Raw genomic sequence first — 23292 nt, 5'->3', positions numbered from 1 at the left:
GAAGAACTTCAGGTGCAGAGGAATGTGGAGGAATTCAGACGCAGAGCGATGCGGAGGATGTCAGACGCAGAGGAAAGCAGAGGACTTTGGATGAGGAGGACTTGGGACGTGGAGAACTTCGGTCGCAGAGGACTTTCGACGCAGGGGAACCCGGATGACTTCTGAGGAACGCGAAGGGACGCGACTGACGTAGAGGGACGCACGGGGAAGCGGAGGATGCGGGACGCGCAGGGACTCGGAGGGACCCGGAACGACGCAGAGGGATGCGGAGGGACGCAGAGGACTTTCGACCTGGAGGACTTTGGATGTGGAGGACTTCGGACGCAGAAGGACACAGAGGATTTGGACGCAGAGGACTTGTGAGTCAGAGGGACGTGGAGGACTTCAGAAGCGGAGGACATCGGACGTAGAGGAACACAGAGGACTTCAGATGCAGAGGAATTTGATCGCAGAGGACTTCGGATGTGGAAGGACGCGGAAGACATGCGACGTCGAGGACAAGAGACACTGAGGGACGCGAAGAACTTCAGATGCAGAGGAACGTGGAGGAATTCAGACGCAGAGCGATGCGGAGGATGTCATATGCAGAGGAAAGCAGAGGACTTTGGATGAGGAGGACTGGGGACGTGGAGAACTTCGGTCGCAGAGGACTTTCGACGCAGGGGAAGCCGGATGACTTCTGAGGAACGCGAAGGGACGCGACTGACATAGAGGGACGCACGGGGACGTGGAGGATGAGGGACGCGCAGGGACTCGGAGGGACCCGGAGGGACGCAGAGGGACGCGGAGGGACGCAGAAGACTTTCGACGCAGGGGAACCCCGATGACTTCTGAGGAACGCCAAGGGACGCGACTGACGTAGAGGGACGCACAGGGACGTGGAGGATGAGGGACGCGCAGGGACTCGGAGGGACCCGGAACGACGCAGAGGACTTTCGACGCAGGGGAACCCGGATGACTTCTGAGGAACGCGAAGGGACGCGACTGACGTAGAGGGACGCACGGGGACGTGGAGGATGAGGGACGCGCAGGGACTCGGAGGGACCCGGAACGACGCAGAGGGACGCGGAGGGACGCAGAGGACTTTCGACCTGGAGGACTTCGGACACAGAAGGACACAGAGGATTTGGACGCAGAGGACTTGCGACTCAGAGGGACGTGGAGGACTTCAGACACAGAAGAACGTGGAGGACTTCGGAAGCAGAGGACATCGGATGTGGAGGAACACAGAGGACTTCAGACGCAGAGGAATTTGATCGCAGACGACTTCGGATGTGGAAGGACGCGGAAGACATGCGACGTGGAGGACAAGAGACACTGAGGGACGTGAAGAACTTCAGGTGCAGAGGAATGTGGAGGAATTCAGACGCAGAGCGATGCGGAGGATGTCATATGCAGAGGAAAGCAGAGGACTTTGGACGAGGAGGACTTGGGACGTGGAGGACTTCGGTCGCAGAGGACTTTTGACACGGTGAGACGTGGAGTACTTCAGACGGGGAGAGAAGCAGAGGACTTCGGACACGCAGGAACGCGGAGGACTACGTATGCGGGGGACTTCGGACACGGAGGAATGTTGAGGACTTGGGTCGTGGAGAAATTTGGACATGGAGGACTTTGCATGCAGGCTAATGCGGAGGACTTCAGAGGTGGGGGATGTGCAGGACTTCAGACGCAAAAGTCTTCGGATGCAGAAGGACGTAGAGCACTTCGGATGCGGAGGATGTGGGATGTGGAGGACTTTGGGTGCAGAGGGATGGAGAGGAATGTGGAGGGATGTGGGGGACTTGAGAGGTGGAGGGACATGGAGGAGGAAGGACGCGGAGGACGCGGGAAGCAGAGGGACCCGTAAAATTTCTGATGCAAATGGACAGGGAGCGAGGGGGAGGACAAGGGACGCGAAGGGACGCAAACCGACACGGAGGAACGTGAAGGGATGCAACGGACTTCGTAGGCATAGGGACGCGAAGGAACGTGGAGAATTTGGGAAGCGCAGGGACTCGGAGGGACCCGGAACAACGCAGAGGACTTTCGACGCAGGGGAACCCGGATGACTTCTGAGGAACGCGAAGGGACGCGACTGACGTAGAGGGACGCACGGGGACGTGGAGGATGAGGGACGCACAAGGACTCCGAGGGACCCGGAAGGACATAGAGGGACGCAGAGGACTTTCGACGCAGGGGAACCCCGATGACTTCGGAGGAACGCGAAGGGACGCGACTGACGTCGAGGGACGCACGGGGACGCGTGGAGGATGAGGGTCGCGCAGGGACTCGGAGGGACCCGGAACGACGCAGAGGGACGCGGAGGGACGCAGAGGACTTTCGACGCAGGGGAACCCGTATCACTTCTGAGGAACGCAAAGGGACGCAACTGACGTAGAGGGACGCACGGGGACGTGGAGGATGAGGGTCGCGCAGGGACTCGGAGGGACCCGGAACGACGCAGAGGGACGCGCAGGGACGCAGAGGACTTTCGACGCAGGGGAACCCGGATGACTTCTGAGGAACGCGAAGGGACGCGACTGACGTAGAAGGACGCACGGGGACGTGGAGGATGAGGGACGCGCAGGGATTCGGAAGGACCCAGAACGACGCAGAGGGACGCGGAGGGATGCAGAGGACTTTCGACGCAGCGTAACCTCGATGACTTCTGAGGAACACGAAGGGATGCGACTGACGTAGAGGGACGCACGGGGACGTGGAGGATGAGGGACGCGCAGGGACTCGGAGGGACCCGGAACGACGCAGAGGGACGCAGAGGACTTTCGACGCAGGGGAACCCGGATGACTTCTGAGGAACGCGAAGGGACGTGACTGACGTAGAGGGACGCACGGGGACGTGGAGCATGAGGGACGCGCAGGGATTCAGAGGGACACGGAACGACGCAGAGGGACGCGGAGGGACGCAGAGGACTTTCAACGCAGGGGAACCCCGATGACTTCTGAGGAACGCGAAGGGACGTGACTGACGTAGAGGGACGCACGGGGACGTGGAGGATGAGGGACGCGCAGGGATTCAGAGGGACCCGGAACGACGCAGAGGGACGCGGAGGGACGCAGAGGACTTTCGACGCAGGGGAACCCCGATGACTTCTGAGGAACACGAAGGGACGCGACTGACGTAGAGGGACGCACGGCGACGTGGAGGATGAGGGACGCGCAGGGACTCGGAGGGACCCGGAACGACGCAGAGGGACGCGGAGGGACGCAGAGGACTTTCGACGCAGGGGAACCCGGATGACTTCTGAGGAACGCGAAGGGACGCGACTGATGTAGAGGGACGGACGGGGACGTGGAGGATGAGGGACCCGCAGGGACTCGGAGGGACCCGGAACGACGCAGAGGGACGCAGTGGACTTTCGACGCAGGGGAACCCGGATGACTTCTAAGGAACGCCAAGGGACACGACTGACTTAGAGGGACGCAAGGGGGCGTGGAGGATGAGGGACGCGCAGGGACTCGGAGGGACCCGGAACGACGCAGAGGGACGCAGAGAACTTTCGACGCAGGGGAACCCGGATGACTTCTAAGGAACGCGAAGGGACACGACTGACGTAGAAGGACGCACGGGGACGTGGAGGATGAGGGACGTGCAGGGACTCGGAGGGACCCGGAACGACGCAGAGGGACGCGGAGGGACGCAGAGGACTTTCGACGCAGGGGAACCCGGATGACTTCTGAGGAACGCGAAGGGACGCGACTGACGTAGAGGGACGCACGGGAAGGTGGAGGATGAGGGACGCGCAGGGCCTCGGAGGGACCCGGAACGACGCAGAGGGACGCAGAGGGACCCAGAGGACTTTCGACGCAGGGGAACCCGGATGACTTCTGAGGAACGCGAAGGGACGCGACTGATGTAGAGGGACGCACGGGGACGTGGAGGATGAGGGACGCGCAGGGACTCGGAGGAACCCGGAACGACGCAGAGGGACGCGGAGGGAGGCAGAGGACTTTCGACGCAGGGGAACCCGGATGACTTCTGAGGAACGCGAAGGGACGCGAGTGACATAGAGGGACGCACGGGGACGTGGAGGATGAGGGACGCGCAGGGACTCGGAGGGACCCGGAACGACGCAGAGGGATGCGGAGGGACGCAGAGGACTTTCGACGCAGGGGAACCCCGATGACTGCTGAGGAACGCAAAGGGACGCGACTGACGTACAGGGACGCACGGGGACGTGGAGGATGAGGGACTCGCAGGGATTCGGAGGGACCCGGAACGACACAGAGGGACGCGGAGGGAGGCAGAGGACTTTCGACGCAGGGGAACCCGGATGACTTCTGAGGAACGCAAAGGGACACGACTGACGTAGAGGGACGCACGGGGACGTGGAGGATGAGGGACGCGCAGGGATTCGGAGGGACCCGGAACGACGCAGAGGGACGTGGGGGGACGCAGAGGTCCTTCGAACCAGGGGAACCCGGATGACTTCTGAGGAACGCGAAGGGACGTGACTGACATAGAGGGACGCACGGGGACGTGGAGGATGAGGGACACACAGGGTCTCGGAGGGACCCGGAACGACGCAGAGGGACGCAGAGGACTTTCGACGCAGGGGAACCCGTATCACTTCTCAGGAACGCAAAGGGACGCAACTGACGTAGAGGGACGCACGGGGACGTGGAGGATGAGGGTCGCGCAGGGACTCGGAGGGACCCGGAACGACGCAGAGGGACGCGCAGGGACGCAGAGGACTTTCGACGCAGGGGAACCCGGATGACTTCTGAGGAACGCGAAGGGACGCGACTGACGTAGAAAGACGCACGGGGACGTGGAGGATGAGGGACGCGCAGGGATTCGGAAGGACCCAGAACGACGCAGAGGGACGCGGAGGGATGCAGAGGACTTTCGACGCAGGGGAACCTCGATGACTTCTGAGGAACACGAAGAGATGCGACTGACGTAGAGGGACGCACGGGGACGTGGAGGATGAGGGACGCGCAGGGACTCGGAGGGACCCGGAACGACGCAGAGGGACGCAGAGGACTTTCGACGCAGGGGAACCCGGATGACTTCTGAGGAACGCCAAGGGACACGACTGACGTAGAGGGACGGACGGGGACGTGGAGGATGAGGGATGCGCAGGGACTCGGAGGGACCCGGAATGACGCAAAAGGACGCGGAGGGACGCAGAGGACTTTCGACGCAGGGGAACCCGGATGACTTCTGAGGAACGCGAAGGGACGCGACTGACATAGAGGGACGCACGGGGACGTGGAGGATGAGGGACGCGCAGGGACTCGGAGGGACCCGGAACAACGCAGAGGGACGCAGAGGACTTTCGACGCAGGGGAACCCGGATGACTTCTAAGGAACGCGAAGGGACGCGACTGACGTAGAGGGACGCACGGGGACGTGGAGGATGAGGGACGCGCAGGGATTCAGAGGGACCCGGAACGACGCAGAGGGACGCGGAGGGACGCAGAGGACTTTCGACGCAGGGGAACCCCGATGACTTCTGAGGAACGCGAAGGGACGCGACTGACGTAGAGGGACGCACGGGGACGTGGAGGATGAGGGACGCGCAGGGACTCGGAGGGACCCGGAACGACGCAGAGGGATGCGGAGGGACGCAGAGGACTTTCGACGCAGGGGAACCCCGATGACTTCTGAGGAACGCGAAGGGACGCGACTGACGAAGAGGGACGCACGGGGACGTGGAGGATGAGGGACGCGCAGGGCCTCGGAGGGACCCGGAACGACGCAGAGGGACGCAGAGGACTTTCGATGCAGGGGAACCCGGATGACTTCTAAGGAACGCGAAGGGACACGACTGACGTAGAGGGACGCACGGGGACGTGGAGGATGAGGGACTCGCAGGGATTAGGAGGGACCCGGAACGACGCAGAGGGACGCGGAGGGACGCAGAGGACTTTCGACGCAGGGGAACCCAGATGACTTCTGAGGAACGCAAAGGGACGCGACTGACGTAGAGGGACGCACGGGGACGTGGAGGATGAGGGACGTGCAGGGACTCGGAGGGACCAGGAACGAGGCAGAGGGACGCAGAGGGACCCAGAGGACTTTCGACGCAGGGGAACCCGGATGACTTCTGAGGAACGCGAAGGGAGGCGACTGACGTAGAGGGACGCACGGGGACGTGGAGGATGAGGGACGCGCAGGGACTCGGAGGGACCCGCAACGACGCAGAGGGACGCGGAGGGACGCAGAGGACTTTCGACGCAGGGGAACCCGGATGACTTCTGAGGAATGCGAAGGGACGCGACTGATGTACAGGGACGCACGGGGACGCGTGCAGGATGAGGGACGCGCAGGGACTCGGAGGGACCCGCAACGACGCAGAGGGACGCGGAGGGACGCAGAGGACTTTCGACGCAGGGGAACCCGGATGACTTCTGAGGAACGCGAAGGGACGCGACTGATGTAGAGGGACGCATGGGGACGCGGAGGATGAGGGACGCGCAGGGACTCGGAGGAACCCGGAACGACGCAGAGGCACGCGGAGGGACGCAGTGGACTTTCGACGCAGGGGAACCCCGATGACTTCTGAGGAACGCGAAGGGACGCGACTGACGTAGAGGGACGCACGGGGACGTGGAGGATGAGGGACGCGCAGGGACTCGGAGGGACCCGGAACGACGCAGAGGGACGCAGAGGACTTTCGACGCAGGGGAACCCGGATGACTTCTAAGGAACGCCAAGGGACACGACTGACTTAGAGGGACGCACGGGGACGTGGAGGATGAGGGACGTGCAGGGACTCGGAGGGACCCGGAATGACGCAGAGGCACGCGGAGGGACGCAGTGGACTTTCGACGCAGGGGAACCCCGATGACTTCTGAGGAACGCGAAGGGACGCGACTGACGTAGAGGGACGCACGGGGACGTGGAGGATGAGGGACGCGCAGGGACTCGGAGGGACCCGGAACGACGCAGAGGGACGCAGAGGACTTTCGACGCAGGGGAACCCGGATGACTTCTAAGGAACGCCAAGGGACACGACTGACTTAGAGGGACGCACGGGGACGTGGAGGATGAGGGACGTGCAGGGACTCGGAGGGACCCGGAACGACGCAGAGGGACGCGGAGGGACGCAGAGGACTTTCGACGCAGGGGAACCCGGATGACTTCTGAGGAACGCAAAGGGACGCGACTGACGTAGAGGGACGCACGGGAAGGTGGAGGATGAGGGACGCGCAGGGACTCGGAGGGACCTGGAACGACGCAGAGGGACGCAGAGGGACCCAGAGGACTTTCGACGCAGGGGAAACCGGATGACTTCTGAGGAACGCGAAGGGTCGCGACTGACATAGAGGGACGCACGGGGACGTGGAGGATGAGGGACGTGCAGGGACTCGGAGGGACCAGGAACGAGGCAGAGGGACGCAGAGGGACCCAGAGGACTTTCGACGCAGGGGAACCCGGATGACTTCTGAGGAACGCGAAGGGAGGCGACTGACGTAGAGGGACGCACGGGGACGTGGAGGATGAGGGACGCGCAGGGACTCGGAGGGACCCGCAACGACGCAGAGGGACGCGGAGGGACGCAGAGGACTTTTGACGCAGGGGAACCCGGATGACTTCTGAGGAACGCAAAGGGACGCGACTGACGTACAGGGACGCACGGGGACGCGTGCAGGATGAGGGACGCGCAGGGACTCGGAGGGACCCGGAACGACGCAGAGGGAGGCGGAGGGATGCAGAGGACTTTCGACGCAGGGTAACCCGTATCACTTCTGAGGAACGCGAAGGGATGCGACTGACGTAGAGGGACGCACGGGGACGTGGAGGATGAGGGATGCGCAGGGACTCGGAGGGACCCGGAACGACGCAGAGGGACGCGGAGGGACGCAGAGGACTTTCGACGCAGGGGAACCCCGATGACTTCTGAGGAACGCAAAGGGACGCGACTGACGTAGAGGGACGTACGGGGACGTGGAGGATGAGGGACGCGCAGGGACTCGGAGGGACCCGGAACGACACAGAGGGACGCGGAGGGACGCAGAGGATTTTCGACGCAGGGGAACCCGGATGACTTCTGAGGAACGCGAAGGGACGCGACTGACGTAGAGGGACGCACGGGAAGGTGGAGGATGAGGGACGCGCAGGGACTCGGAGGGACCCGGAACGACGCAGAGGGACGCAGAGGGACCCAGAGGACTTTCGACGCAGGGGAAACAGGATGACTTCTGAGGAACGCGAAGGGTCGCGACTGACATAGAGGGACGCACGGGGACGTGGAGGATGAGGGACGCGCAGGGACTCGGAGGGACCCGGAACGACGCAGAGGGATGCGGAGGGACGCAGAGGACTTTCGACGCAGGGGAACCCCGATGACTTCTGAGGAACGCGAAGGGACGCGACTGACGAAGAGGGACGCACGGGGACGTGGAGGATGAGGGACTCGCAGGGATTCGGAGGGACCCGGAACGACACAGAGGGACGCGGAGGGAGGCAGAGGACTTTCGACGCAGGGGAACCCGGATGACTTCTGAGGAACGCAAAGGGACACGACTGACGTAGAGGGACGCACGGGGACGTGGAGGATGAGGGACGCGCAGGGCCTCGGAGGGACCCGGAACGACGCAGAGGGACGCAGAGGACTTTCGATGCAGGGGAACCCGGATGACTTCTAAGGAACGCGAAGGGACACGACTGACGTAGAGGGACGCACGGGGACGTGGAGGATGAGGGACTCGCAGGGATTAGGAGGGACCCGGAATGACGCAGAGGGACGCGGAGGGACGCAGAGGACTTTCGACGCAGGGGAACCCAGATGACTTCTGAGGAACGCAAAGGGACGCGACTGACGTAGAGGGACGCACGGGGACGTGGAGGATGAGGGACGTGCAGGGACTCGGAGGGACCAGGAACGAGGCAGAGGGACGCAGAGGGACCCAGAGGACTTTCGACGCAGGGGAACCCGGATGACTTCTGAGGAACGCGAAGGGAGGCGACTGACGTAGAGGGACGCACGGGGACGTGGAGCATGAGGGACGCGCAGGGACTCGGAGGGACCCGCAACGACGCAGAGGGACGCGGAGGGACGCAGAGGACTTTCGACGCAGGGGAACCCGGATGACTTCTGAGGAACGCGAAGGGACGCGACTGACGTACAGGGACGCACGGGGACGCGTGCAGGATGAGGGACGCGCAGGGACTCGGAGGGACCCGGAACGACGCAGAGGGAGGCGGAGGGATGCAGAGGACTTTCGACGCAGGGTAACCCGTATCACTTCTGAGGAACGCGAAGGGATGCGACTGACGTAGAGGGACGCACGGGGACGTGGAGGATGAGGGATGCGCAGGGACTCGGAGGGACCCGGAACGACGCAGAGGGACGCGGAGGGACGCAGAGGACTTTCGACGCAGGGGAACCCCGATGACTTCTGAGGAACGCAAAGGGACGCGACTGACGTAGAGGGACGTACGGGGACGTGGAGGATGAGGGACGCGCAGGGACTCGAAGGGACCCGGAACGACGCAGAGGGACGCGGAGGGACGCAGAGGACTTTCGATCCAGAGGGTGAGGGATGCAGACTGACGCCGAGGGACGATAAATATGATGGAAGTGGAGGGATGCAGAGCGGCGTGGAAAACTTCCGACAGGAATGGCATGGAGGTACATAGAAGATGAGGGACACCAAGGTACGCAGAGGATGAGGGATGCGAATGGGAGCGGAGGGACGCCGATGACTTTCTTTGGGGAGGGATGCGGAGGACTCCTGAAGAACGCGGAGGGACGCGGACTGACACTGAAGACTTCGGAGGTGGAGTGACGCAGAGGGACGTTGAGGGACGCTCACGGAGGACTTAGTTCGAATGAAAGCGGATGACATAATTCAGACACGCGTTCGTCCGAACTAAGACCACCGCACGCGCAGACGGACACGGTGATACGCGGAGAACTTGGGAGGTAGAGGGATGCAGAAGATTTGGGATGCGGAGGGATGACGAGGGACGCGAGCGGAGGTCTTAGTTCGGACGCAAGCGGAGGACTTACTTTGGACGTGCACGCATCTGGAATAAGACCTCCGCACACGCAAACAGACGCAGAAGGAAGCACAAAAGTTGGAACGCAGAGAACTTCTGGCACAGAGGGACACGCGGGGACGCAGAGGATGAGGGACGCGCAACGACACAGAGCAATGGGAAGTACGAGGGACGCGGTGGAACGTGGAGGGGCACGGAAAACTTCTGACGCGAATGGACATGGAGGGACGCGGAGGACGAGGGACCTGAAGGGATGTAAACCAACACGGAGGAACGCGAAGGGACGCTAACTGACACGGAGGAACCCAGAGGGACGCAAAGGACTTCATATGCATAGGGATGCGAAGGGACGTGGAGAATTTCGGATGCAAACCGACACGGAGGACAACGGATGCCGAGGGACACGGACCGACGCAGAGGGATGCAGAGGAACGCAGAGGACTTTCGATGCAGAGGGACACGGACGACTTCTGAGGAACGCAAAGGAACGCAACTGACGCAGAGGGACACGCAGAGATGCAGAGGGACGGGAAGTACGAGGGACGCGGAGGGGCGCGGAAAACTTCTGATGCGAATTGACATGGAGGGACGCGAAGAACATGGGAAGCGAAGGGACCCAAACCAACACGGAGGAACGTGAGGGGACACAAACTGACACATAGGAACACGGAGGGACGCAAAGGACTTCATACGCATAGGGACGCGAAGGGACCTTCAGAATTTCGGACACGGAGGGACACGGAGGGACATGGACCGATGCAGAGGGACGCGGATGGACGCAGAGGACTTTCGACGCAGAGGGACGCGAACGACTTCTGAGGAAGGCAAAGGGACGCTACTTATGCAGAGGGACGCGCAGGGACGCAGAGGATGAGGAACATGCAGCGACGCGGAGGGACGGGAAGTACTAGGGACACGGAGGGACGCGGAGGGGCGCAGAACACTTCTGACACGAATGGACATGGAGGGACGCGGAGGACGACGGACGTGAAGGGACGCAAACCGACACGGAGGAACGCGGAGGGATGCAAAGGACTTTGTACGCATAGGGACACGAAGGGACGTGGAGGATTTCGGACACGCAGGGACACAGAGGACGAGGGACATGGAGGGAAACAGACCAACACAGAGGGGCGCGGAGCACTGCGGAAGACTTAGGATGCAGTGGAATTCGGATGCAGAGGACCTCGGACGCGGAGGGATGTAGAGGGACGCGGAGGATGAGGAACGCGGAGGGACGCACAGGGACACAGAGGACTTCAGATGGGGAGGGACGTGAAGGGATGCAGAGGGACGTGGTGGACTTCAGAAACGGAAGGACGCAAAGGGACGTGGAGGACTTCAGACGTGAAGGGACGGTGGATGCAGAGGGACATGGAGGATGAGGGACGCGGAGGGACGCAGTGGACTTTGGATGTGGAGGGACGCTGAGGGACACGGTCGACTTTGGTTGTGGAGGGACGTGGAAGGCCGCGGAGAACGAGGGATGCAGAAGGACGTGGAGGGGCACAGAGGGACGCAGAGGATGAGGCACGCGGATGTACACGGAGGGATGTGGAGGGACGCAGAGGGACGCAGGGGATGAGGAACATGGAGGGACACAGAACACACAGAGGACTGGACATGGAGGGATGTGGAGGGATGCAGAGGAGTTTTGATGCAGAGGGAGGGAGAGGACAAGGGACGCAGAGGGATGCGAAGGAGTTTGGATGTGGAGGGATATGGAGGGACGCTGAGGGAAGTTGACAGATGACGAGGGATGCACGCAGACACCTTAGTTTGGACGCAGAGGGACAGGCGCAGAGGCCTTACTTCGGACACGCAGGCCTTACTTCGGATGCAGAGGACTTACTTCAGGCATGGAGGGATGGGCGTGGAGGCCTTACTTCAGGCGTGGAGGCACAGGCATGGAGGCCTTACTTCGGGCGCCGAGAGATGGGCATGGAGGCCTCACTTCGGACTCGGAGGCCTTACTTCGGATGTGGAGGCTTTACTTTGGACGCAGAGGACTTTGGATGCAGACAGTTTACTTCGGACATGGAGGCCTCACTTTGGACACAGAGGCCTTCGGATGCATGGAGAGGGATGCTTGCGGAGACCTTTCTTTGGGCGTAGAGGACTTCGGACGTGGAGGCCTTACTTCAGGCGCGGAGGCCTTACTTCGGGTGCGGAGGACTTCTGGCATAGAGGCCTTACTTTAGGCATTGAGACCTTACTTCGGACACAGAGGAACAGGCACGGAGGCCTTACTGCAGATGCAGCAGCTTTACTTCGGGCACGGAGGCCTTACTTCAGATGCGGAGGCCTTACTTTGGACGCGGAGACCTGGGTGCGGAGGCCTTACTGCAGGCACGGAGGACTTCAGACGTGGAAGACTTCGGATGTGGAGGACTTACTTCGGGCACAGAGGCCTTACTTCGGACGCGGAGGACTAGAGGGCTTGTTACTAAAGGCATTGGTACAGAGCTCTCTGAAGCCTGCCACAAAGCACCACTGGCTCGTGCCCCATTTTAGTCCACATTTACACTAGTCCCTGCTCCTTGAAGGAGCTGAAAACAGCATCAGGCAGGCAGCACCACAGCAACTCTGCAAGAGAGCTCAAGCCTCCCTTGCAGCACCGAGCTCTCTGCTAGCCACGGCAGATGAAGAGAGCAGCCTGCCGCAGGAGCCGAGCAAAGCTGATTCGGGCACAGATGCAGGGACGCAAAGACAGAGGGAACCAAAGTGGATGGGAATAACACACAGTGTAAGACTTCTGCTGCTGCTGCTTCTCTCTGCTCCAGGGCTTTTGTAGCACTCCAGCGTGAAGGGAACCATGCAGGGCTCGTGGGCCAACTGACAGAAGAAGCACGGGGGGCAGCTCAGCTTGCCACACAACAGGTCGACCTTCCTGCCAGCAGCCTGGGGCCTTTCTCCAGCTCAGCCCTCATGCACTGACTGACCTTCAGGGAGCCATTGCAGGCAGCCTGGTGGCTCTGCACGCTCTCTCGCCAGCCCTTCACCTCTCCCTGTCCGTCTTTGGACCAATTCAGGCATCCTTCACACATCTTCAAGCCTGACAACCTCAGCTTCTTCCCAGCCCTGCATGAAACATCATCCCCTGCAACAGAGGCAATTTATATCATCATGCAGCAATTTGTATCATCACCGCATGCCGCGGTGCACACAGAGACCCACCTCACTACAGCCCTCTCTTTGCAGCCCCCAGCAGCACTCACAAACGCCCAAGCGGCTGCAGGCTGCAGGCCTGCTTTCTTCCATGAGGTTCCATGCCCACCTGGTGTCACTCTGCCCCACCACACTGTGGCTGGGCTGCTGGAGGCCTCCTGTGAGCAGGCTGAGAAGCAGCCACCGCCAGCCCAGCTCTCTGACTCGCACTGGTCAGCAGTCAAGCTCACCACTGCATCACACGATGGTACATGCTGGCACTCACTTATGCACTCACTTATTTCTTCCTTAAGACTTTTTTGAGCAGGAAGGGAAAATATACCACACGTACTATTTATACCGTTAGCACTTTCAGTTGCAATTTCCTAAGACACTTAAGTGAAAAAAGAGGTTCTACAGATAGAGAAATAAAGTTAGCAGAAAATAAAATTATGAGTATATGTTATTAGTTTGCTTTTCTTTTTTTCTACAAATACAAATCTACCATAAGAAGCAATAACAGGCATTTCCCTAACACTTCTTTTTTCCTATGCCAAACACCCACTAAGGAGAATGTTCCATGTGCTAAGGAGATGAGCAGCTCAAGGGAAGGGAAACAGAGAATAATCAGGGCCTCAGGGCTAGGGCCAGGTTTTGCTCTGCCAGGTATTTTGCCTCTGTCTCAAGAAAAAGCAGCAATGTGGATCTTGTGCTTGTGTGCAGAGCCTGGTATGTACACCTGGTTGTCTGGCAGGTTGGCTCATGGGCAGTTAAGCCAGCTGTTGTACTTCCCTTTCTACCGTGGTAAGAGCTGCACCCTTTATGTTTCTGTTTCTTTGCCTCTAAGATCAAATTATGTATCTTTCTCTCAATTTTATTATTTTGTTCACCTATTCCTCTGCAATTGCGCTCCCTGATCCAGCTCCCCTTGCCCTCAGCATGCAGGAGGGCATCAGTCCTTATCTTGTCCTCACTGCGTTGCAATCCTCTCTGCACTGAGGGAGAACGTGCCATGCAAAACACTGGTCTTTTCTTCTGAGACACCAACTTCTTCCGTTTTATGAATGGCTATGTGGGTATCTGGGGCAAGCAGCTTCCTCATGGAAGCAGCTTCCTAACTAAGACCCAACCGACTGCTGTGCCCTGCCTCCCTGGGGAGAAACGAAATGTGCACCTAGACCAAGGGGGGCTTTCCGAAATGAACTGCTGCAATTCACGAGCAGGAGCAGCTGGCTGGAGCTGAGATCACTCTGCTTTTGAGTTGTTGCAACTCTACATCCAATTATCGAATCTTGAGTAATTTCCTCTTTATGAACAGCCTGTAGTGCTGAGCCTGTGGGCTGCAGCAGCTCGCGGGCTGCAGCAGCTCTCAGGCGCTCTGCTGGGAAGCTCCACTGCCCCCTGTTTTACCCACTCTTAGTATCATCTGGAAGGATGAAACTTAATTCAGTCCTTATAGCTTTATTTACACATTCCTTTATTTGACTGCCTCTGTCAATATACGTGAGACCAAGTCAAACTATAAAATGGTGGCGATACATTTGTGCTACACAAAGCCATGCTTGGGCATAATTTCAAGGAGCTTAATGCCAAGAAGGCCCATTAAATAGTGTCACCTGACCTCCTATATATAAAGAGTTAATTACAGGGTGTAGTTTTAAGGAGTATAGAGGGATCTTAAATGAGGTATTTGAGTCAGGGGCCTTCAACCCCCATTTGTTTTTCTACATTGATTTTACATGTCAGAGCAGCTTGGTTGCTTTTCGAGCGCTGTCAGAAGTGCTTGTTTCCCTTCGAGGAGTCAAAAAGTTCCTTTTTCAGGCCCTATGTCATGAGAAACTATTTTTCTCCCAACACAGAATAAGCGAGTGCTGAAAAGAGACTTCAGTGACTTTGTGAGCAACTATTTAAGAAATCCCAAGTGGCAGAGGACTCCCAGCTCTTAACGTAAACAGGAAGGTTTGGGGGCAGCGGGCATAAGGAGAGGACAGAATTCATGAAGAAGGAGGGTTGGACACTGAATTTCTTCAGAATAGAAAAGTCCCAGCTATGCTACCCCTCCAGAATGGGAAGGACAGAACCATTTTCCTCCTCCTTTGGGAGAGAAGAAAATATTTAAAAAACAAAGATGCAACCTCTTCAAAATAAATATAGTAACAATCACACACAGCAGGTACTACATTTAGCTCAGTAAATTTCCTCTCCTTTCCTGATGCCTTGCCGATTAGGAAGGAGCGGGATAAAGAGGTATCATCGGGGATGTTAACAGAGCTCTTCTGCAGCTATCGTGCTTAAGCTCCAGTCAGAGCCTCTCTTTTACCACTAAGCAGCTAACTCTGGAGATAGGTTTCCAAACAAGCTGATAGAAGCTCTCTTGGGCAGGGCAAGGAGAGAACAGCAGCAGCCAGCACGTCCTACGCAGCTGCATGACACCGGCGCACCCTTAGTAGCTACCCAATTCACCCTTCTGCTGGGGGGTTTTATGTTGTGATTTGATCTGCAATGAAGACCCGAGTAGTTTATAAACAGCAGCATAAACTTGCCCTTTACCAGCACTTCCCCACTCAGTGATATTTTCTTTTCTCCTGTTCCTTCTGGGTTTTGTCTTCAACAGGTCCTTTTCTTATATTTTTTATATTTGAACATCTGTGGCAGGTGATGGATCCATTTTCCCTCTCCAGCAGTTTTAGCATAAGCAATGCTTTTGTTTTGCAGCAGGGGAAAGTGAGAGAAAGAGAATAAGATACAAATACATTGAGGAAAAGATTTGCAAAGACAACATAGGGAAGATTTTCTCTGCTGCAGATCAGAGTATTTACAGTAGTGTGTTCTGGCAATATGCAGTGCCTGGCTACTATAAGATGCTGACATGACTGCTTCTATTATTTTGAGCCTATTTATATTCTGCAAGAGAGCAAAGCAGGCTAGTGGTATGGAAGTGGATGATTATTGGCAATGACATCTCTAAGAACCGCTTAGAGTTGTGCTTAAAAATCAAATGTGTGAGTTCTGCAGATCTGTAAAATACAAGAAGTCCTACTAGACACTAAAAACTTCCTTCAGAAATTGTGCTGTCCTCTGGCTATGTGACCTCTCCAGAGCTAAAAACATGAGCTGGGTGAAGCTAAAGAGCTGAAGCTCTCAGGCTTGGGCTGCAGGGAATCGACGTTATCCGTAATGCAGTGTTACACTCTGACTTCATCTGCACCAGGAACTTAAACATGCCTGGGCCAAATCGCATGAACACCAACATTACTCCTATCAAATTATCTTTTCATCCCCAAAAGTCTGTATCTGAACATGGGAGCAGATCTCAGTCAGGAGTATGTTCTGAATTGTGCTTGGGAACTGCCTGGGAAAGGGCTAATGGGCCATTGCCAAAACTGCCAGAGACTGTTCTGACAATTCAACACTGTGACAATTTAGTTTATATTCAGGAACCTTCCTTGGTGCTGGCGGGGGGGGGACATAGCCTGTGTGAATCTATGTTTTCATCACCTTCCTGACCAGTGTAATATTCTGTCTTCTATCCTCCATATTACATGTCTTTGAGCACACTGCCAAAAAGACTTATTTGTTCCATGATTACAGATCTACCTAACAGAAATCAGCTAGTCTAGTTAATACAGTCGTATTAAATAACACTTAACTAAACTGGACCCAATCTGCTAGACAGAAATCTTATGCTTCCAACACAGCGGCCCTAGTGATCCACAAGGGTCCCACTTTATATGTTCCTTCTTCTCTAAGAGTTCCTCAGCGATCACCGCCTTGCACAGGCAGTTGCGCATCCTTTGGGAGCACTCATTCCCTGCAGCAGTTCAACAGGCAAAAGAGAGGCTAGCAAAGGAGATTTTCTCATGGACAGGCTTCATGAGCCAGAACACCAGTGCGCTAAAAGTGCCCTTCAGCACTTGTCCTGCTCCTTGGTATATCCGTGCCTCTCTTGGTTATTAGTGTTGTGACATGCTGCATTAAGAAGAAAAAATATTTCACCATCCTATAGCATACCGAATGCAAGCACTAGATGGAGCAGCGGGCAAACTTCTGGACTCTTGTTGCTTATATTCAATTCATGAAGTTACCAGATAGCCTGCCAGGAGTCTGACTCCCCAGGCTGAGCTCCCGATGAGCGCTCCGCAAAGGCGCCCGAGTGCCTTGTGGGGGGCTCCCAGCTGCATCTAGCATGGTGGATTACATGGCATTTCACATTTACTACAGCTACTGCTCAGGTATAGCTGGACTCCACCTTCTTCGAAATATTCTTAGATGCGTGTACAGACTTCTCTGCCTAACACTTCAACAATACACACTCTTTTTTGAGGATTTTCATTACAGATCTAGATCCACTGTATCCCGCCACAAACATCAGAATGCTGAGTGCTTCCGTCAACATGCAACAAATAAAGGCATGCCTGTTTGTCTATGGATGATACTTTGTGCCTTGTCTGCCTTCCAGAAGCTCTGAAGCTTTGCTGCACATGGCAGTCCGCACAGGCTCTGGGCCTCCCTGGTGTCTCAGGATTTCCAATGTGCAGTCTTCCTGGCTTCAGGAAATTCAATGTATGTAGGGAGCTGGGGTGTGGAGGGTTAAGGAGACTTTTGGATTCAAGGCATTTCCCCAGTTGCAGAAAAAGCTACCTTAAAGGTTCAACATATGAAGGCTTGGTGGGGAAAAGTATTTTGTTAGAAAACAGTCTCATTATTATTAAGGTAACATAGCGGGGAGGGGAGTGACATATATAACGTCTAAGAATTTGGGAATGCCATTGCAAAATACAACTCTCATTAACAAACATACAATAAATAAATACACACACCTATATACATATAGATATATATAAAAGGGAATACATTTCCATCTCTTTCCTTGGCCAACACAATCTTTGAAATGTCAACCAACAGCTAGGGCTGAGCTTATCACTGCTTCCACTGTGCCCTGCATTCTTTCTACCAAGGATTTCTTTCAAACCTAGTGTCCTCATCAGCCATTTCCGAGTGTTTTCTGGTCATGACCTCATTTCAAATTGAGACTCCACTTCTGGGGAGCCATGACCCCAAATATAGGGGCAGATAAGTGGCCGCTGACTGATCTGAGCCCTACTTTGGTTGGAACTTTGCAGATCCCAGGCAGTCGCCAGCCCACGGCTGCAGAGTGCTTTAGTTTTAGCTGCTGGGGGCACGCAGAGGGCTGCGACATGAGCTCGCTGCTGCTCTGGGTCCCTCCAGACCAGTTGGTTGCAGCAGGCCAGGACTCAGCTGTGTGCCCTGCTCTGACCATGCGCCACTTTCACACGGGGCCGTCACCGGCCAGTGACGCTGGTGCCGTCAGTCACCGCCGCAAGGCAGAGCAACCGGCACCCAGGCTCCACTTGACACTTAAAACTTAAGCCACAGTGTGTGGCTGCTGCAGCGCAGGCTAATGGAACATAAAACAGGTTAAGCAACAGGAGGTGAATACTTTATCACTGGACTAAAATGGGCAAGAAGAAAAGAGCCCCGGTTGCCTTTCGCGAGTAATTTCATATTAGTTCTCCCATGTTGTTGTGATCATATTTTTCTCCTTGAAAAGAGCAGGAGGGTTTTTGTTTCTTTGCTTTTTAAATAAGGACATCTGGGCAGTAGTCCAACTAAAGCCTCATATTCCTAATATAAGGCAGTCCTGGCAATAACTTGCCTACTCCAATGTTCATTCATGGGCAAAGCCTATCTATGGTTCAAGTATTTTTACTCTGTCCTAATCAAAACACAAATTCTAGCTCACCTTAAAATAGACATGTCAGAAACACTGGACATGACCTGCATGCTTGTCAAGAAGTGATAATCAAATATCCTTGCCATACTGAAGCTGAACAGGAGACATTTCTTTAAAAAAAAACCCAACAAGCTATCTGGTTTCCATATCATACCGAGTTGCTGAGACACAACAGGAGTTTCCTTTTACGCAAAGGACTTTAAAAAGAGAAAGAGCAGTCAAAGTGATGCGTGCTGGCGCTGGCGCGAGGGTTGGGGGCACACTTCAGGCTGATACCGCTCACATGCAGTGTTACTAAAACTCAAAGAGCGGGGGGGGGGGGTTTGTTTCTCTGCCTTCTTTTTTTCCTGTTTGTTTATTATGCAGATTCCCTTTCCCTTGTATAAATATTTAGCTTCTCCTTTTTGCTCTGAAAATCAAACAGCAGCTGGAATAGAAAAGCAGGGAATGCAACTGTAAAATTGGCACTACCAGGGGATTTGTGCAGGTTTGAGAGCTAAAGAAGACTTTAATGCATTTCTTGTGATGGTAACACTCAAGCTGACACTGTCCCTCAAAAAAATTGCTGGAAAAAATCATAACACAATGCCAAAAAAAAACTGCAGATGGAGTTGCTTTTAAAAGAACACAGTGGTAATATACAAGTTTTCTGCAGAAGGAAAGAAGATAAAGGTGTAAGGAAAGAGAAGCTATTCCAGACACTTTCTGCATAGGCTTTGCGGTCTGCCAGAAACAAATAACATCCCAGCAGTATCAGCAAATAGACCCGTGTAAAGCATGGTTAAAATGATCAATGTCTCACTAGCTTATGATCCAGACTGAGCAGAGCATTAGAGCATCCAAACGAGCACAGCAGCTTGTATTCCTGAAGAGAGGGAAAGGGGACACTGACATAACAGTTTCCAACAGCTGTCACAACAGTGTGCGCGGGGCGATGCCAGCGCTCACGGACAACAGCCCTGTGCACACAGAGTGCTTCATGGGGCTGCGCGTTTCCAGCTTCAGCCCTGGCTTCTGCGCGCAGTAAATCGGGGCATAATCCTTCTGGGACTGTGTGGGGTTCTGCAGCCTCTCCTTTTCTGGCCTGGCCAAGGCAGAGGCATGCCTGTCCCCGTCTCCATCTGATTTTGCCAGTTTTGGCTTCTGCCACCCTGAGGCTTCTCCTCACTCCTAGGTGTGACGGGACGTGTAGGAGAGGAGTCTTTCTTTCCAGCTCCAAATCTCTGATAAGTATGGCACTGAGACCAGAAGCAGCTGGCTATCATGACCCGGCTGGTCTGAGACATGAAACCACTGGGCTAAGAACTGAGGCTCTTCTTATTAACTTGAGCAAACTCCTACCACGTTCGGTGCAATCATACCCAGAGAAAACTGCAGCGAGGACTGCAGAACAGACAAGTTCACAAGTGAACAGTTATCCCAGGAAGTATTTGCATAAGCCACACTCTGCCAGAGCGGCCAAAACCTCTGAAAAGCAACAGGAATGAGAATCTTTTGACCTTTCCATTCCACCCCTCGCTCCCAAATTGATGGCTCAGCTGAGCCTACAAGGCAGAATTAGCACCTGGAGCAAGGCAGAGCCAGCAAACAGGGAACACAGGGTCCAAGCAAATGACGCAGAGCAGCTAGAAGACCTTGGGCACCTTCCCATGCCAAAGCTTTCAGCAGTGTTCCCTACTGAAATGGTCTGAAATGCTGGAGGTTGTACTACGTGCTCAATCTGCATGTCTCCAGAGAAAGTCCCATTTAAACAACCATGAAATCTGTTTCAACCATTTTTCTAGCACTCTAATAAACACATATAATGAAAAAAAGGACTCTAGAGGATGATTTATAGAGGCTGAAAATTAGAGAAAGGAACATGAAAGCACGAAAGGTGAATACGCCCGTATCATCTGTAGCGCCCACAGCAAACAGAGAGCCAGAACAGGCCACTGCTAGTGTGACTAATGATGGAAGTGCTTAAGGACTTGTTTCCTTGTGAAAGTAAGGTGAAAACAAAGCACAATTGAAAACAGGAATGCTCACTAGCTGCTCTCTTCAGCAAACTATTTCAGCACATCCACAAGTTTAAGTTCTGTCGAATGAGATTTAAAACTACGTGCTCACAGTAACTGCCTTGCAGAGCAGGGCCCCATGTGCTTGGACAGAGCTGCACATCCAGAGTCTTTGCAACTCCACTTTGCAGCCATTAGTTTTGGCCCCATGGGAAGTTATTTATAAATACATGAATTGATTAAACCAGATCTGTAAAGCAGAAAAAGAGATCAACTAAATATGGTCACTATGGCAACAAATATTTTCAGGATGTCGTTTTGCATCTCTCCATGGTCCTAACAAAGACAAAAGTTGTCAGGCTTTTTGGTTTGTTTGTATTGAACGTGTTCCTACACAGTGAGATGAGAAATGTGACATCCAAGCATATTTGACAAAGAAAAAATCTTTTCCAGTAGCATTTTACACTAGTCTTAAAATTAAAAAAAAAAAATGAAACTGTCTATCTCTTTTTGGTTCTTCTCTCCCCAGCTCCCACCTCCTGCTGCTACAGTAAGGGTTTCTGCTACACTGAGAAACTTCATGGGCTCTCACTGTGAACGTACTTATGAAGTGGCCCTTCGCCACTTAGATCAGCTGAAAGCAAAGACAGAAAAATGACGGCACAAAACAACGTGTTGTTTCCAGCAGGCACTCTTGGCCGACCCCTGTGTCCACGCTAGGTGAATATAGAAAATAAAAGCTGGGACACTTTGCCAGGCTCCATCTGCAGAATAAGCTCCTGGCCATGTCAGTCACACAAACGAGGCCCTCCCTTTTGCAGGACATGGTGGCAATGGCCAAGCCGGGTCTGTGCGGAGCCTCTCACCATGCACAGAGTGGCCAGAGCCCCCCTGCAAACTTGGGGGCTGAGAGTGTCTGCGGCTTGTGGGTCTCTCAGGGGCTCGCACGGGCTTCTCCGCCCTGTGGTGCTGTGTGGTCATGGCATCTATCTGTGCTGTCCATCAGAGATAATTTTGTACAAGTTTCATGAAAATAGGTCTCTGGTAGAGGAAAAAAAAAAAAAAAGAGCCTATCCTCTAAGTTAGTTAGTTCACTGTCGTTACCCATGAAAGACTCCATATTAGGGCTGGGGCAGAAGGGCAGGAGGCCAAAGCACTCGTGTATGATTGCCCCAATCATGGGAAAAGCTTTGGAGGGAACTGACATCTTTTTTAGGCACTGGAATAAATTAGTGGGAAGACACAGCTCTGTATGAAATCGGCCTTCGGAATTCCCAGGGCTCCCAACTCTGCCAGCTTTACACTAACAAGTAAATAGTTAACATTGATCTTTTCACACCCAATGACAATAACCCAGGACTGTTGGAATGGATTGTATTTGACTGAGATCACACTCCAATTCATCTTTATTTATTTATGGCAATTATTATTTGCTATTTTGGAGACCAGGAGAGAAATCTAATTATGCAAGAGGGCAATTAGGTTTGTAAACCTCTAGCCTCTCCCTCCATGCAATCTCACCTGCAGCGGAGCCATAGAGAGATGCCAGCGCACAGGAAACACACAGTTAGCCTATGATTTGCAAACTCATTGCACTCACTGTTGAGCTCTTTTGTTTTGTTTTTGGGGGGTTTTTTGTTTGTTTGTTTGTTTTTTGCATTGATTGCAAGAAACTAGATAGTAAAAGCTGCAGTTGAAATGTGGTATTTAGAAAATGCAGCTCAGTCACAAAATGCTGGAGCTGACATGAATACTCTCCCTCTAATCTTTAGCTTGCAAGCCACTTCTGTTATCCCTGCCGTCCCCGTTCTGGGACGGCAGGGATAACATGTCTCACCCACACTGGCACCCTCTACAGAAGCCCAAGTTCCTCTACCCAGGCTATTTTGTGAGGTTGCAACTCAGTTTTAGTATTATTTTCTCTTATTTACTAATACAGTTTTTTAAAAGCCACTATCTCTTAAAAAATGCTTCCTGAATTCTCTTATATTAAAAAATAAGTTTGGCTCCTCACATGAGTGAGAGGTTCACAAAACCTTGGCTGTTTGTTAATGGAGTAAAAACTGCATGTGTGTGATTATCTGACATATGTTCTCTATGCACATACTGCTTAAAACAGAATAGTGCAAATATAAATAAATGCAAAGGAATCCAGGGGATACGAGAAGACCTATGAAGGCTGCATTTAATTAAAAAATGCATATACTGCTTTGCATTCTATCACCAAATATGTTAATTCTTCTTAACCTTATTTGGATAACAACACGGAAATGGCAAGTGTTTTAAGAGTTGCTATCAGATAGCTCGAAATTACATTAGACGGTCCATACAAACAGCAAACAGGCTCTAGTAACTGTATTCTTGAGTTAGATGCTATTAAGTGCTGAGTGTTTTTACTACAGATGGACTTACACACGGCCAAACACAGGCTTCATTTA

The sequence above is a fragment of the Tinamus guttatus genome, unplaced genomic scaffold, assembly GCF_059628265.1.
Source record: "Tinamus guttatus ecotype Peru unplaced genomic scaffold, ASM5962826v1 Tinamus_guttatus_pri_ptg000131l, whole genome shotgun sequence".
In the NCBI taxonomy this organism is placed as follows: domain Eukaryota; kingdom Metazoa; phylum Chordata; class Aves; order Tinamiformes; family Tinamidae; genus Tinamus; species Tinamus guttatus.
Note: the sequence above shows the minus strand (reverse complement) of the source record.